This window comes from Pleurodeles waltl, chromosome 7, assembly GCF_031143425.1.
Source record: "Pleurodeles waltl isolate 20211129_DDA chromosome 7, aPleWal1.hap1.20221129, whole genome shotgun sequence".
NCBI classification, from domain to species: Eukaryota; Metazoa; Chordata; class Amphibia; order Caudata; family Salamandridae; genus Pleurodeles; species Pleurodeles waltl.
This window is the reverse complement of record NC_090446.1, coordinates 772,341,550-772,359,121: the sequence shown is the minus strand read 5'-3', so window position 1 is coordinate 772,359,121 and position 17,572 is coordinate 772,341,550.

Sequence of the window (17,572 nt, the reverse complement as noted above, 5' to 3'; positions counted from 1 at the left end):
TTAAATGTGGCCACTCGTTGACTGGAACTGTATTTTCAGTGGTGACCCACTTGTACTATTTACGTATTCAGCTATGATATTACCATGCAAGTTGGCCCTCAACTTTAGTCACCTAAGGTTATCTGTAAAAGCTCCCTTACTGGTGACACTGGCCATAGTGTGTTGTGCCAGGTTAGTAATTACTCTTATAACTTGGGGATGGTGATTGCTTTGAGTGTGTGCTACTATGCAGTTACTTTCCACTAAATGGAACATTTTTGCATTATATATGGTGTACTCAAGGTGGGACTTCCCCTGCCCTTGTCCAGCTGGGTGTAACATTCTGTGGAAACCATCTGTTTAAGACTTTAAGGCCCAAAATATTGAACTTGCTGACTCCCAGTTCTCCCAGTGGGTTTCGTGGACTTCATTTAGGCCTTATTTATTCTGTGATGTTCCACGCACTTTCAAGGGCCAACTCTGGGGTATTATCGTAGTTATCTTGAATAAGGTTCACGTTGAAGTCCCCTGTTATGATACAGCTGTAGATCAGTTTTGACCTTTGTTTCCCTCGAACAGGGGTTGAACTAGGTATTGACTTGCAGGAGCGAGCAGTTGGATCTCCAGTTTAGCAGTTTGACTGCTTGTAGCCAGTTCTCTTGCAACTCTAAGGATTCAGTCGAGACCTGAAGTTTCGTGGTTACATACAGTGAAAGGCCTCCTTCAAGCCTGCTGTTCTTATGCTCTTTGGAGGTAGGTTTATCGATCTCAAGCAAGCCAGTGATAAGGTGGTCTGAGTGGACCAGGTTTCTTGTAAGGCAATGGATTCAAATTCACCCCAAAAGTAAAAATATCTGTAAACCGCTGTGAGCAAGGCCGCAAATGTTCCAGGAGCAGAGAGAGAGAAGCAAGGGGCTCATGAGGACGTGACTGGGTCCTTTCCTTTATTCAGTCAATGCACCTTTGGACTAGAACTGGGGGCAGCCAGCTCCACTCCGCCCTAGAAGGGTCGCCTGTCTCCATCTGCTGGTCTCTGGAAATTGAAAAAGTGTGGCCTGTTGCATTTTTTAAGATGGAGTATGTCTCTTGGTTAGGCGCAGCTGCCACAGTCTACTGTTTCATGAGGACCGCAGGATAGCCTGTTTCCTTGAAAACACCAAGGCCCAGATTAAAGAAAAATGGCACTTATTACATGAAGCGCCACATTTCTTGCGCCCCCTAACACCACCATATGTGTGCCGTATTTAACATACGGCGCACCATGGCTCCCGTTAGGAGCAATAGCGTTCCAATTTCTGAAGCTATTGTGGTACTTTGCAGGATTAGCGCCACAACTGTTAGTGCAAATCCTGCAAAGTACATAAAGGCCCATTATAAATAATGGTGTGCCTCATGTTAGCGCCTGCTCTGAGCAGGTGTTAAAATGACGCTAAAATGCCATTTTTCTGGGCCTCCTAACAGGGGAACAACCTCCTTGCAGACATTATGCTTTGCACAGGCATAAAGTGATGCAAGGATTTACAAAGTGGCGCAATGCGTGTATTGCGCCACCTTGAAAATACGGTGAGGCGTTTTTGCTAATCTAACGCCACATTAGCATAAAAAAATTACACTAATGTGGCACTACTTGGAGCTAGGCCCTTAAATCTGGGACTAAGTTTAGTGTCCCATGAGTTGAACACTTTCCCTTTTAACAGGATCTTTTGTGTGGGGACACACACCAAATATCACCAAAGCAGGCTCAGAAATGTGTGTGCCCCTTGGGGGAAGGAACTCAATTTAGCCAATTCTTCTTGACTCCAGAAAGCTGGGCTCCAGAATCGCCCTCATTAGACTCAGGATATTACCCCTGTTTAGGATGTCTTGAGGACCCTGTGTTTGGCATATTGGAAGAAATAACAATTTAACGTTGTGTTGGAACACAGTGACTTGCCTGGTGATATCTTGACTTGCAGTTGATCTTGAGAAAGCTTTAGTGGCATTTAAAGCATTATAGCCTCGCTAGGCTTCTTCCACCATTGGGCCACTCGTTAGATGACCCAGTATTGGGTCCTTTTTGGGCTGTGTGTCTGTACAGGGCCAAACCCCCTTGTTCTGGTGTCATGGACAGGCAGACGATTGCTTGCCAAGATGTGACTTGAATACTTCAAGGCTTAGCATGGTTATGGGGCCCTAAAGAGCTGCCTAGACAGCCTGGAGCCTGTGCCACCCTAGGTTCCAGAGGAACCTGTTCCTCCCTTCTTTCCTGTTGGGACTCCCTTTACATCATCTTGAGCATTCGACCAGTTCGGCATGTAGTGCATTCCATTTGTCTCGTTTCCCTCCTGCCACGGGGGTTTAAATGAACATTTGGATTGAAAGTGACAGGGACAGTCATGCGAGCTGGACATGGGTCCTCTGTAAGTAAGTGGACACCTCTCTCATTGTCTGAGAGCGCTATGCTCCTGGTGCTCCTCTTTGAGAACAGCGGGTACAACAGTTGGTGGTGTCCTATAGAGGAATTCCTGCTGTTTTGCTCTGTTGCTTCAGACAGCGCTTTTTCTGTCTTTTGCTGAAGAGAGATGTAGACGCTGTGAGACCACACCAGCTGAAGTTGATAAGGCCTGAGAAGCGATTACAGTCGTCTGCACAGCAACGGTCAAGTTAGCCTGAGGGGGGATTTCTGAATGGTGGTCTGTTGAGACTGCTTCCAGAGAGTGCACGGGGCTTCTCCTGAAGGTGCGCCAGTTGTGTCATGGTCCATCTGCTCCCGCACACAGACGGCATCCCCACTCTGCTCTGTACCAGTTTGCCAGAGGGAGAGCTGCCTGCAGTTGTTCACTGGAAACCTAAGGACTAGATATGACAGCCAGCCACAGTTAAGGTTTGCTCAGTGCCTTCTTTAATGCCTTTTATCTTAGAAAAGATAGTATTGTGAAGGCTGGGAGCGATGACAGGCTGTTGATGATTGGTGAGGAGCAACATACTGCCTGCATCAGGTTGGAGCTGGATTGAGCTCTAATTATAAGTGTGTTTAAATTGTCAAATCGTTATCAATCCCAGAGGTGAAAACAGCAAGGGAGTTCAAAAGGTCAAATTGAAGATCCAATTTGTCTGAACAGTAACTGAGGTCAGCTACCATGGCCTGAAGTGTCTGAAAGAGCTGTGACTAGATGGTACCCGTTACAGCCAAGGGAGATCCGAGGACGGCAACACTGGCTGAAGCATGATTACAGGGCTCCTCAGAAAAGGAGGAAGACACCTCCTGTAATGATTGATCATTCAGTTCTGTGCAAACAGGCTTGGGCTGGATGTAGATATTGACGTCAGATTGGGATGTTTTCGTCGGGGAAATCAGAGCTATGGTTGCCACTGCTGGAGTGCTGAAGGGGCAGTGTGGGATTAGTACAAGGACTGGCTCTGGCCTGTGCTGCTTGTCTATATGTGCAGAGAAGCCCTCATGTCTTGCTGATAAGGAGACTGTGCCGCACTCACAGAATGCATTGTGAGGGGCCAGGGCTGACCCAAAAGTAAATTGACCTGAGATAATTGGAGTAAGACAGGGGCTGTTAGCCTCCAGGATAGCCTGTGGTAGAACGCTTATGGCAGGGCCACTGATGGAATTAGCAGTTTGAGGGCCAGACGATGGACGCTGCATAATACTTGGGTCAGGTAGATGGCCTTTAGGCATGGGTCGCTGTTACCACTATCGCCACTATCACTCGGAGACAGCTGAGCTGCATGGACAATAGCCCTTGTTGACCCTACCCCCGCATGTGTGCAACTTCCCCTCTGCAATGAGTGATTAAGATCAGCTTTCAGAGATTTCCTGGTTAAGAAAATCAATCAGGGTGGTCATGTATAAGTCTGTTTGACCAGTGCTATTCTTGGAACTGGCCGTGCTAGGGTTGGATACCAAGCCTGAAGCCAGAGGGCTGAGCTCGGGTTTGAGAGACGGTAATGGGTACATGGAACATGCAGCCTTGGTGTTCCTGTGCTTAAGGGCAATTGGTAGCGCCCGCCTAGTCCTGCCAGACCTGATCACCTACTGTTTGTAAGTCTGTTTAGGAGGCTAGAGGTATGGGGCTGTTTGGGCAGGGGTGGGTGGCCCACAAGCTACCACTGCTGAGTTGGTTACAGAGGGGAGGGGCAGTCCTAGAGGGAGGGAACTCACCAGTGCCACAAGCCGCACCTGAACATAGGCCACTTCCGTGCCAGCCAAGCTCTACCTACTACGGCAGCAGCATCTAAGCTCGCACACACCTCTCCCCCCACTCACCCACCCACAATGAAGTGTGGTCAGACAGCAACAAGTCAGCAATAGGCTGGAAGCAATGGGGGCTAAGCAAGGGCTGGCTGGGTAAATCCAGGGGGTGGCCTTGTCTAGCCCTTTGTGAATTAGCAGTTACATAGTGTTTTCCTTCAAATGCCGGGTTGGGCTCAATTGTAATGGTTCAGCTGGCTTGAGATGTGCTGCTCCTGTGCTACTCCTCATAGTCCTCACACGCACACGCTGCTACACTGTCACCTTGCTCCTGCCCACCTCACTCATTGTTTTCCTGCTCCGCCGGGCCTCAGGGGTCCTGCTCTCAGCCCACAACTGCCAAGGTTTCAGATGGGATTTCAAATGATATGAGTGATACTTTCTCACAAGCAAAATCAAGGAATGAAGGTGAGGGAAACATATAAATATTAAATAACACCCATTTGACTGATGAGAAACTGCACATTAACTTCTGCAAACCACTAGAAATGGAAGTGCAATAATGTAGCACCTTTCACTGACTGGGTCCACGGCTCCTCCCTGCAATCAATAATGCAGAAGAATATCCCACATGATGCACCCAGGCTGAGTCTACAATGAGAGAGGCCCCAACATGGATTTGAGGTTGTCTATTGCTTGTGAGACCATCAGACAGTGAGTATGACAGTGAGCGCGGCTACCCAGCCTCTGTTTGCCAAAGCAATGAAAGGAGCGGCGCAGGTTCATTATTAGTTGCAATTACCATCGGTCCAAGTTTGACAGTCGCCACGCAACAGTTTGATCACACCTGGCATTACAAACAAGTTTGTTAACAATTCACTTATCAATCAGACTATAAGCAGCTACGGCCACCGCAAATCTCAAAGGGAGGGATAGGGGGAATAAAAAAGAATACAAAAAAAACTTACCTGATTCTGTCGCCACCTGCTGCCTCGCTCCTCTGGTATTCTTCTGTTGTCATAGCCTTCACTGGGACACCAGCACAGGTTCCCTAGCAACCCAGGTGCTGCTCCCATGCTAAACCGATCATGAGAGCAGCACGAGGATTGGTTTTAGCAGCTTGTTCTGCTGCTCAGACAGTGCACTGGAGCCTGTGTAGCACAGCCGGGTTGGAGATACTTAAGTGTGCATGTGTGTTTGCCGGCCTGAGACAGACGGCCAAACACACATGTGCACTTAGAAGTGCACAGACTTCACTCCCTCTCCCCCCTCCCGTGGCCCATCCCTGTCCCTTTCTTCACATGCTGCTGGTTGAGCCAGGAGCTGAAAAACAAAACGATAATGATATATTGTTTTATTTTTCAGCTCCTTGCTCAGCCATTGCGAAGAAGTCACCCCGGACTATAGCCACTGTGGAAACTAAAGCGGGCTGGAAAACATTCATAATTTAATTACAATCAGGTGCGAGTGGGAGGCACTCATTTAGGTCACAGCTAGGAAGCTGTAGTTTATTCATTGTTGTCTGTCCAGTGCTCCACCAGTGGAACTATAACCAGGCTAGTTGCGCAGCCACAGCCTAGTCAGTGGCTAGTAGTCGCTCCCCACATCAACAAAAACAACTCGAGTTAGTCAGTGCGCTAGTAACGCAGCTGAAAACTGAGCAGAAACAGACTGGGTGACTTGCAGCGCAGGGGTGCAGGCAGCTCAGAATGAAGCCTGATAGCTGCAGTTAGCACTTCTACCTATTACCTCTCACTGACCTCACTCTCAGCACACTTACTTCATTGGAAGCGACGAGCCGGCGCTGCAGCAACTGCATGCAAGTGAGTAGCAAGCTCTGCAGTGCCATGATTACGTGTCGCAGCCAGCCAGCAAGCACACAACGAGGCCAGTGCAGCCAGCGTTAGAAGAGAAACTGCGCAGCGGCCTGCCCACTCGTGCTGCAGGAGGCAGGAGCCGCATCTGCCTATAAAGTCACAGGATGTGCAACCAACTCTAGATAGCTAGTGGGTATACTGTCTCCAACCCGTCCTCCTGGCACCAGTGATATCGCCACGCAGTGTCCTTAGTCAAATGTTACATTGTAGCACCACTCTCTATACAGCTGAGCACTACCAGCTGGGCCAGAGAGCCCTAAGCGTGCCGGGAGCACCATGTACTGCACGCTGCCACTGCATCTCGAAAGGTGCTTTATTATAGCAGTGTTCCCGGCTTGACAGCTGAGGAGGTGCTATAGTGCGTGACATTGCATTTCAGTGCGGTGATGCGGACCACCACACTGAAATGCATTAGTCTAACGCCTGATGTGTGGTACTTGGCAGAGCTAACAGACTTCCAGCTGCGCCGCGCATCTCTTGTGACTCACAGAAAACAAGGAAGTCACTGGAATCACCCGAAATGGAGCTGATCAGGTTACACTGGGCTGTGCGAGCTATTATGCTTCTGGCAGTATCCCGTGGTGAGGAGTTCGAGAAGGAATCGCAAGACCGTCCGACTACGGACTGCAGATCCACCTCTGCATGCCTGCGTATGCCTCTCCAATCCAATCCAACAGCTGCTCACGTCTCCTCAATTTGCTATCCTGATTTCTACAAACACAGGTAACTATCAGTCAGAGCCGAAGAGTCTGCTTTCATTATCTTCTCCCGATGACCCACTTGTTAAAAGATCAAACCTATTCTCTATCTCTAGCACTCTATTTCTTACTTTCTCTTTCTCTATCTTCCTGTCTCTTTTCTCTCTTTTGCTACCTCTCTCACTCTATTTCTTTCTTTTTCTATCTTTCTATTTCTTCTCTTGCTCTTTTTCCATCTCTCTCTCTTTCTCTATTCCTATTCTATCTTTCTATTTCTCTCCCTCTCCTCTGTTTATCTTACTCTATCTTGGCACAATGCCCTATAGGGAATAATTATATAATTACACTTCATCACTTTCTGCCGTTATCTTTTCTCTCTGGACTGATAGGTTACATAACTATATATTTTCAAAAAACTAGTATTAGTATGGTGATCTCTAAGGACTATTTTCAACTTAACAATCTAATATCAAAAGTATATTTCTACTGAAGGTTTTTAAAAAGCTTAAATAATAACTGTATATTTTTAATACTCTTTTCTTATTACAAGTATAACCATAATTCAAGATAAAATAACTTCCTTGTAACACTATAACTTTAAAACACTCTTAATATTGAAAAGAGCCTTCTAGTTTATTTCTCTTGTCACTCCTCCATAGCTATATTCTGTCTTTAAAAAGAAATACATATTAGCCAGCCACCAACTCTAATAACAGAGTGGTTAAAATGGAGATCTATTTTCAGTAGCATAACAGTTTAAATTAGAATGTAAATTAGCAACATTATCATATGTTGCTGAAGATAGAAAAAATGCTTAAATGAAATGCAAAGCCACTGGAATTTTATAGCTGGAAAGGACAAAATTAATCACAAAGGAGACCAATTTACACACACAAAAAAGTCAAATTTACCATTTACAAAATAAATAGCTTAAACTCGCACAAATGCGAGACCTATTGCATTAAAATTACTTGTTTTAGTTCATTGTTCGTTGTTTGTACACATCTTCTATATGCTATTAACATGCAAGTGGAAGATAACTTAATCAATTAAAACACCCTGGCCCCGATTTAAGAGGACTTAGCGCCACTTTAAGGCTGTCTCAGCGTCATTTTTTTAACCTTGCATTTTCCCCGCACCATATTTACAAAGTGGTGCAATGCATTCATTGCATCACTTTGTAACCCTTTGCGCTACATTATCCCTGCGCCAGACATAATATGTGCAAAGAGGGCATTTCCCCATTAGGGGTGCCGCAAAAAGGTGCAAAGAAATCTATGAGATTTCTTTGCATAATTTTTTCTGTCATTTTTAATGCCCCCTCAGAGTAGGGTTTAAAAGGGGACATGCCATAGTTTTCAATGGGCCCCTATGTACTTTTCAGGGTTAGCACCAAAATGTTAGCACTAACCCTAAACAGTACATCAATAGCATCAAAACTTTTAACACTATTGCCCCCTAACCTGCGCCATGGTGCGCAGTATCTTAGATACGATGCACCCATGGTGGTGGTACGGGGTGCTAAAGGGCACAAGGAAAGTGGCACTGCACTGGTTGCAGCACCACTTTCTTTAAATCTGCCTACATGAGACCTATGTGCTCCTGGACAGGCAAGAATAAGGATGAACATCATCGAATTAGGAGCAGAAGTAAGATAGACAATAAAGCCATTCAATCAGGAGCAACAAGCTGACCCAAAGGCCACAATAGATCTGTCTTGAGCCAAATCCCAAAAAGGTATCAATAGTTGAAGCACTGTGTTTCAAGATTCAGTGTTCCTTCCTATGGCCTCCTTCCTAACAAATTTCACTATCTTGCTTATCTCTTTGATAATGAACTAGTGTTATGGTAGCTTAAATGCTGTATTCGTATTGGGTACGCCCATCCTTACCTTGAATACTTACTCTGCATTTAATACAAAATGGCAGTTGAAGCATGCCTGCGCATACAAATAGTATTGGCTTTAATAAATCAGACTGCATTTTTTGTAGGATGGAGCCTGCAACATTAGCCTTTCCTTACTTGTGGCCATCTTTGCAAGTGTGATGACAAATTATTATTTAGCAGTCACGTGTGTACCACAAAAGAATCATTTGTGGCAGAAAAGAAACAACTGAAGCAGGCATAGACTTGAGTTCGCTCACCCACAGATTATAATAAAACTGATTAAAAAAATCCATGGTGAAGAAGTTGAACATCTGTTTCAGCAAAATTTCTCCGGCTTTGGAAGAAAATGTATGTTTTTCCAAAGGATCAAATAAGTACTTTGTGAATTCTATGACTTTTGTTTACTTCCTTTAGTACCCTAAAGTATATTTTCGTGTGCAGGTTCTGCATGCATAAATATTCGTTTTACAAATTTGCTTTTTTTCTACCTAGAGAAATATTTTAGGTTGTGGAGAAATCCATCCTTCAAGACCACCATAAAATATGTAGTTGTTTCTCACCTCTCCCCGGCGCCCCCCTAATCACCCACTGCACCCCATTCCAACCCTCGAAATACACTTAGGGGCTTATGTAGAGCTTGGGAGGGGGGCCCCAGCCCTCATGTCAGTGGAGGCATCTCCGAAGCTCTACTAGCTGAAGACACTTTGACAGATATGCAGATTACTGGCAAGCAGGCTGCCATCAGCACAGCTACGGCCCCACTGAAGGCAGAGAAGCTTTGCCAAGTGAACATCATGTTTACACCATATACTTGGCAAAGTAGTTTTGTCAACAACAAACTTCCAAATCTGAAGTTTCTTATTGAAAAGCAAATAGCCCAGACGCCAGTAGAGGATGGTGAATTTTGAAAATGATGCGGTGTAAGGCCAAATCTTGACTTCTCTCTACTCTTATTGACCCTTCTTCCTTCAACCGTTCTTTGTTTGTCTCTGCCTTCTCTCTCATCCTTTCCATCTCTTCTCCATCCTCTCTCATTGCATATTCCCACAATTTCACAGTGGGTGCTTGACATGTGTAGTGGTTTGGAAAGCACAATAAGGACACCTGAGGCATGCATTTTCATACATAAGGCGGTTACATTGTAAATGTTAGCAGCTCATCGTTGTAATTACACTACATTCAATAAAAATGTTCTAAAAAGGTTTATTGTTTTCCAAGATAAATACACAGGTGTAACCCTGGCTGCCTCTGCTGGAGGTGAGGGCTGCTGTGTCTCTGCTGGAGGTGAGGGCTGCTTGCCCACTGCTGGTGGAGGTGTAACCCTGGCTGTGTCTGCTGGGGGTGAGGGCTTCTTGCCCACTGCTGGTGAAGCTGTAACCCTAGCTGTCTATGCTGGAGGTGGGGGCTCCTTGCCCTCTGCTGGTGGAGGGGGCCTATTGCCTCTCTTTGGTTGTGGAGTGTGAACCTTCCCTTTCTTTGGTGGTGGAGTGGGAACCTTCCATTTCTTTGGTGGTGGAGTGGGAACCTTCCCTTTCTTTGGTGGTGGAGTGTGAACCTTCCCTTTCTTTGGTGGTGGAGTGGGAACCTTCCCTTTCTTTGATGGTGGAGTGGGATCCTTGCCAAACTTTGATGGTGGAGGGGGATCCATGTGTCTCCTCTTGTGATGGGTCCCCTTGGACTTTGACATGTCACTTGTGTCCTTGTCTCCAGGACTAGGAGGTGCCTCGACTGTCTGTGTCTCATGTCCCTTGGTTTTCACCACCCTAGTCCTCCCTTTCTGAGGCAGAGATGTGCTCACAGTAGCAGTGGCATCTGTCACGCTCTGGGGCCCCTCTGTGCCAGCAGCTAAAGATTTGATGGGAGCAGTGGCAGACTGTTTGGCTGAGGTGCTGTGCTGGGTTGTTGGGACCCTGCACTTATGGGCAGTACAGGGGTGGAGGGGGAGGGAAGAGATCAAGATGGGCAAGGAAAAGCTTCTTTGGGTCGTTGGGGCGGGATGTTTGAGGAGGGATGGGAGTGGAGGTTGAGGGAGAGGTTGGTGGTGGTGTACGTCTGCTAGACTTGGGTGCAGGTGCATGGGCACTGTGCATGTGTGAGATGGATGGCTGTTAGGAGGCTGAGTGCGTGCATTTGTGACTTTTAGGAGGGGGCAGACAGGGTGGGAGAGGACAAAGGGGACGCGTGGATGGATGTTGTGGAGGTGTCTGCAAGTGAGGTGCGTGTGCTACTTAATGTGGTGATGGTGGCGGTGGCTGTTGATGCAGTGTATGCAGGTGTGAGTGCGGATGTGACCGTGAGGGAGGAAGAGGAGGAGGGGGAGACAGTGGAGGCAGTGGATGTTGTTGTGTGTGCAACTGTCTGCTGTTTGTGTGAGTGCTTGTGGCCGGAAGTGTGCTGCCTGTGTTTGACTGTGCTACTCTTGTGTGATGTTTTGTGTGTATGCTTGTCTGTATGTGTGCATGGGATGGGTTGGGGTTGAGGAGACTGGAACTGGGAAGTGGTAGTTGGAGGGAAGCGGAAGGAGCAAAGACACTAGCTGCCAGCAGAGAGAAGGGCAGGGCCCAAAATGATCTCTGTAGGGTCGCCAACCCACCGTGGATGCCCTCCAGGTATGCACTGCATTGCTGCATCTGGGATTCCAGCCTCTGGATGGCATTCACTATGGTTGACTGCCCTACAGAGATGGATCTCAGGAGGTCAATTGCCTCCTCACTGAGGTTGGCAGGGCTCAGTGGGGCAGGGCCTGAGGTGCCTGGGGCGAAGGCGGTGCCCACCCTCCTGGGTGAGCGGGAATGGACAAATCAGTGGGGGGCTACTGGGAGGGCGGTGCTGGTACGTGGTGGCAGCTGTACCTGTAGCTGGAGTGGTTCCAGAGGTGTCCACCACCACCAGGGAGCTCCCATCAGAGGGGGAATTTGAGTCAGTGTTGTCACCTCCTGTCTCCGCCGTGGTTCTCCCCTCGCCCTCCGTCCCACTGGTCCCCTCTGCGTCGGTGGACTTGGCCTCCTGGGTCCTCTGGGATCCAGCTCCCTCTGTTGCGGGCGCCCCTGCTCCTCTGGCAGGTGATGCTAATGCGCACATGGACCCCATCCACCAGGCACTCTAACTCCTCCGAAGTTAAGGCAGGGGCCCTGTGGAAAGTCAGGAATCAAGTGATCTTATAGACAGAAAATGCTGGTGATTCCCATTGAACACTGTACTCCATAGAACCCCATTTTAGCCAATGAGAAATAGCACAGCAGTGGAAGACCGCCTTCCGCCATGACGCCCAATGCTGGCAGAGTTACATCATTTCCACCTGTCCATATTTACAGGACAGGCGATTGCTATTTTATAGTGGTGGACAACAATCAGACATTGGAAACTGCGTCATTGCTGTTAATTTGTTCATACAATGGCTTTCATATTGTCTGATTACATACATGCTCAGTTACACTGGGGTGGTGGTTCCATTGTTCAGTTTGTGACACTCTTCTCACTCTTGTGTCCCTTAGATACCTACCACTGCGGAGAAATAGGAGAGGGAGGCAAGACCCCGTGTACAGACCCCTTGTGGACTTCGCCACACTGGAGGACAGGCATATAATACTGACTTATAGACTGGACAGGGCCACAATCACAGAGCTGTGTACTCAATTGGAGCCTGATCTGATATCAGCTATCCGTCATCCCCCCTCTTGTGCAAGTTCTATCAGTGCTCCATTTCCTGGCAACTGGTTCTTTCCAAGTGACAGTGGGCTTGGCAGCAGGAATGTCACAGCCAATGTTCTCAATAGTGCTGGCAAGGGTTTTGTCTGCCTTGCTCAAACACATGTGATGTGTAGCTACATAGCTTTCTCCCAAGTGGAAGATTTAGCCACTATGAAGACTGGATTCTAAGCAATGGGACATATTCCTAATATTATTGGGGCGAATGACAGAACACATATTGGATTTTGTCCCCCCGCCACAATGAACAGGTGTTCAGGAATTGGAAGAGTTTCCACTCACTCAATGTGCAAATGGTGTGCCTGGTGGACCAGTTCATCTCCCACGTCACTGCAAAGTATCATGGGTCGGTGCACAATGCCTTAGTCCTGAGGAATATCAGCATCCCAAATGTGATGGCACAATTAGAGAGGCACAGGGTGTGGCTGATAGGTGAGCCAGAGTCCCCACCCAATATATGTCAGTGTATGCCTTCTGGAGTCATCCCCCAAACCACTGTGTAAGGCTAATGTTTGTCCCTCTATTCTTGCAGGTGTCTCTGGCTACCCAAACCTGTCATGGCTCCTGACCTCTGTGCGGAATGTCAGGACAGGGGCTGAGAATCAGTATAATGATGCACATTGGCGAACCAGCCGGATCATAGAACGTACCTTCGGCCTCTGGAAGACCAGGTTCAGATGCCTCCATCTGACAGGTGGATCAGTGTGCTACTTCCATGAGAAGGTCTGCCAGATAGTTGTAGTATGCTGCATGTTGTACAACCTGGCCCTCAGACGCCATGTGTCTTATCTGCAGGAGGAGGAGATTGGAAATGTCCCTGTGGCAGCAGTGGACACTGAGGACAATGATCATGAGGAGGCAGAGGATAAGGATGTGGACAACAGAACATCAGTAATACGGCAGTACTTCCAATTACACACAGGTAAGACAGTGGAACTGACCATTCCTCTAATAATTTATGTTTTCGGTGTGGCTGTAGCAGGATGGCAGTCACCTCCTTTGCATCTCAACTGACTGTCACCTATGCCTTATCAATTTGCAGATGTTGATGTTGTTACAACGGTGTACTGATGTAATAACTACAGATAGACACAGGTATATACTATAACAAAGTTCATGTCAATTGTGCAAGATGTAACTGTAAAAATAATTGCACATTTTCATCACATAAAGCACTATCACTCAAGCTGTGTTCAAGGGTTTTTATTGTAGTGAAATTCATACAAGAAATAGTGCAATAGAATGGGGTGATGGTAGAGCTAAGTCCAGAGTATTGGTCCAGTCTGTTTGTATCACAGGTCCAGTGTCCAAGGGGCCATAGGAATGGGAGCAATGGCAGTTCAAAGCGTACAAGGTGAGACAGTGGAACACAAGGGGGACATTCAGGAGGGTCTGATTTCCTGGCGGTGGTCTTGGTCGTGACAAGTGTCTCTGGCATCTGTCTGGGTCGCAGGGACCGTTTGCGGGGTGGTTCACCTTCTGCAGAGGGAGGGGTGGTGGTGGCTTGTGGGTTATGTGGCAGGGCCTCCTATCCACTAGCTGCAGCAGATGTGGTGGGCTGTTCAATTGACTGGCTAGTGGAAGGGGCCCGCTGGTGTGCTGTATATTCCCTCATGATGTTGGCCATATCAGCCAGCACTCCTGCTATGGAGACCTTGGTGGTGTTGAGGGCCTGCAAATCTTTCTCTTGATGGTGTTCCTCCTGCAGCCGCTAGTTCTCCTGCATGTTGTTATTAATCTGGCCCATCTTGTCCTGGGATTATTGGTAAGTCCCCAGGACATTAGTGAATGCCTCCTGGACAGTCGGCTCCCTGGGCCCGTCCTCCCCCTGGCACACAGCTGTCCTCTGAGTGTCCCTGTCCCCCTGTGCCTGTGTCCCCTGAACAGTGTACCCACTGCCACCGACCACAGGACCTTGATTGTCTTGGCTGTGAGGTGTGGACTGGGGTCCCTGTACAGGTGGGCACATTGCTGATTGACGTGACCTGGAGACAGAGGTGTGGGTGCTGCGGTGTTGGGGTACTGAGGGGGGAGGCTCTGTGGTATACTGGGAGTGGGCTGGGGTGGCCGACTGACCAGTGGTCCCTGATGGGCCAGGTAGTTCATCCATATCTAGAAGTCCAGAGTTACTGTCATCACTGGGGGCATCGTCTGTTGGAAGACTGGATAGTCGTGGCACCCACTCGCCTCTTGGCTTGGCTGGGGCAACTGCGGTGATGTAAGTGATGTATTATGCTTCATGTCTGTGACATATTGTACATCCCTAGCTTCCCCTATATCGTTGCTGTTGCCCTGTCCCCTTTGTTTGTGCATGGTGATGTATTGTGGGATTTTTAGTTCTCCATGCTGTGCATACATTGGTGGTGGGTGTACATGCATGGCTGGGAGGGCTGTACATGCAATGGTATGGCATGCATGGCTTGGCATTGGTGTTAGTCAAATGTGTAGGTGCAGTGTGTATGATGGAGTGGAGTGATGGGATTCAGGGAGAGGGGGTGAGATTGCATGCAGGAATGGTGGGTGGTAGGTAGTAAATATTGACTCATCAGTGTCCAGTCCTCAGGCTACTCCAGTGAGTCCCTCAGGATGCAGTATTGCCAAGACTTGCTCCTCCCATGCTGTCAGCTGTGGAGGAGGAGGTGGGGGTCCACCGCCAGTCCTCTGGATGGCGAGCTGGTGCCTTGCTGCCATGGAACGTACCTTCCCCCGCAGGTTATTCCACCTCTTCCTGATGTCATCCCTTGTTCTTGGCTGCTGTCCCTTGGCGTTCACCCTGTCCACGATTCTCCGTCATAGCTCCATCTTCCTGGGAATGGAGGTTTGCTGTACCTGTGCTCCAAACAGCTGTGGCTCTACCCTGACTATTTCCTCCACCATGACCTGCAACTCCTCCTCTGTGAAATTGGGGTACCTTTGTGGGAAATGGGTATTGTGTGGTGTGTGTTGTGCATTGGGTATTAAATAATGTTTTGGGGTGTGGGGCGCGTGACGGATGGATGGGTGTTAGTGGTGTGTGTAGTTGTTGCTGTGTTTTGCGTGGCTATTTCGTGGTTATTTTTCGTGTTCGTTAAGGGTAGTGGGTAATGTGTATGTGTGTTTTATAGTGCTGTGGGTGGGTGGGTGTGGTGTGTGTATCAGTGTCAGGTGTGTGATATTAGTTTTGGCCAATGTTGTACTGTTTTGTATTCGGGTGACCATTCTGACCGCGCCGGTGTGTGCCACCAATGGTTTACCGCCGTTGAATGTCCGTCGTGGTGATTTGAGGGTCATAAGGTGGAGGGCGTTGTTTTGTTGGCATAACGTTATGGGTGTTCGTGCCGACACTTTACCACTAACCTTTGGTCTGGCAGATATGTGTTTGTGGCTGTATTCTGTCGGTTTAGTGTGTGTATGTCATAATATGGCGTGCACCATGTTCTAGTAAATACGGCACATCCCTGTGTTTTGAAAATGACGGTGCACGATGCTGACAAATTTGGTGCAGCCCCACGCAACATAATTTTCTATTAAATCTGGCCCTTACTGTTTTCATGAAAGGCAGCACACCACCCCAATACGCTGTTTGTGTGAAGGGGAAAATACATCTCAGCGCTATATCTGCAGCGCTGCTGCTGGTGCACAGACAGGTTGGCTTGTGCAACGTACAATGTCGCACCATGATGCAGAGTATGTGCAATGGTTTTGGTGGCATCCACTTCTAGTCCAAATTCTTATGTGTTGACAACCACAGAAGGGCCACGCACACTGGATGAGTTGTGTACTGCAGAACACTTGCAATGCTGCGCCTTACTGAGGAAATCGATACACTCCCCCTAGTTTGTGCATTCTTGCAGTAGATGTTTTGCATACAATACTCAGTCTCATGCTTTTTACCATGACCTATGAGTGTTTGAGCTGGTCTGTGCCGAGTAATTCCAGAAATAGGTTTTCTCAGAGGGAAAAAGGCAACTTTCAAGCACAAAACAGCTTTTGTGCTAACTAGTAAGTTACACCTTCTACTTTGCACTGCATTCTATCTAGTTTGTATGGATCCCAACATTAATAATAGACAATTTCATGTAGTCCACAAGAGAATGGAACAGTTGATTCAAAGTCTCTTTTATTTCTATAATCACAACCGTGGAATATAAACTGAAACACCACAACTACTCTATTACAAAGCATATCTCATATACATTAGAAAACTACTAAAACACAATAAGCACCATGAACTTTAAAAAACGCATGTTTTGCTACATTCATCCTGCTCACATCTAATAGCCTACTCATTTAATAATAACTTGCATTTATACACTAATTCACATCACACGTCTGATATTTCTAAGTGCTGTAAATAACAGATGTGGTAATTATTACCAATTTAGCAGCTATCACACACAACAGAATATACTACTACTTCACTCAAGATGAGGGAGGCCTCATGGGATGAGTTACCTAGCTCAAACTGTTTATTGACTTTGTGATGAGACTGAGAGTGCACGTAATGAAGTGTGGCTATTGGCTCTGCCATCCTTGCTCCTCTTCATTCAGGTGACTTTTTACTTCAGCTTAGGGTAGTTCTTCGGATCCCATGGGCTGCTGTTTTTGGGTGAGTGAGGCATTGGTATGAGAAGCTGTTCATATCAAAATTACAGCTCCCCATATAGGACACCTCCTGAAGTGCAAATTGATTATGACACACACCTGATTGAATGTAAAATATACCAAAACAAATATGAATCTTGGCCGAATTAATATAACTTGTACCAAAACAAATATGAAACATGGCAGAGTGAATACGCTACTCAGTGATTAATATGAATAGCATACACTCTGAATTGAAAAATAAATATACTGAAATACATATCAATCATACTGAAATTAGTACAGCCCTCACTGTGAACAATGTAGCAAACACCGAAATTAATACGTCATTAAAAAGAATGGGACATTTCTTGAAATGACTATCATATGCCAAGAGGGCTATGCCATACGCTGAAATGAATATGACAAAGTGAAATTAATATAAGTTACTGAAGTGAATATATTATATTCTGGAGAAGATATAGCGCATATTGAAAACAATATGACATATATTGAAATGAACATTACACGTCTTGCAATAAATATGAATTGTATTTAAAGAATATTACTCAGATTGCAATGAATATGACATATAAGGAAAGGAATATGAAATGATATACAATGAATGTGACGTGTTAAAGTTAATATAAGCCCCATTGAAATGAATTTGACATGCC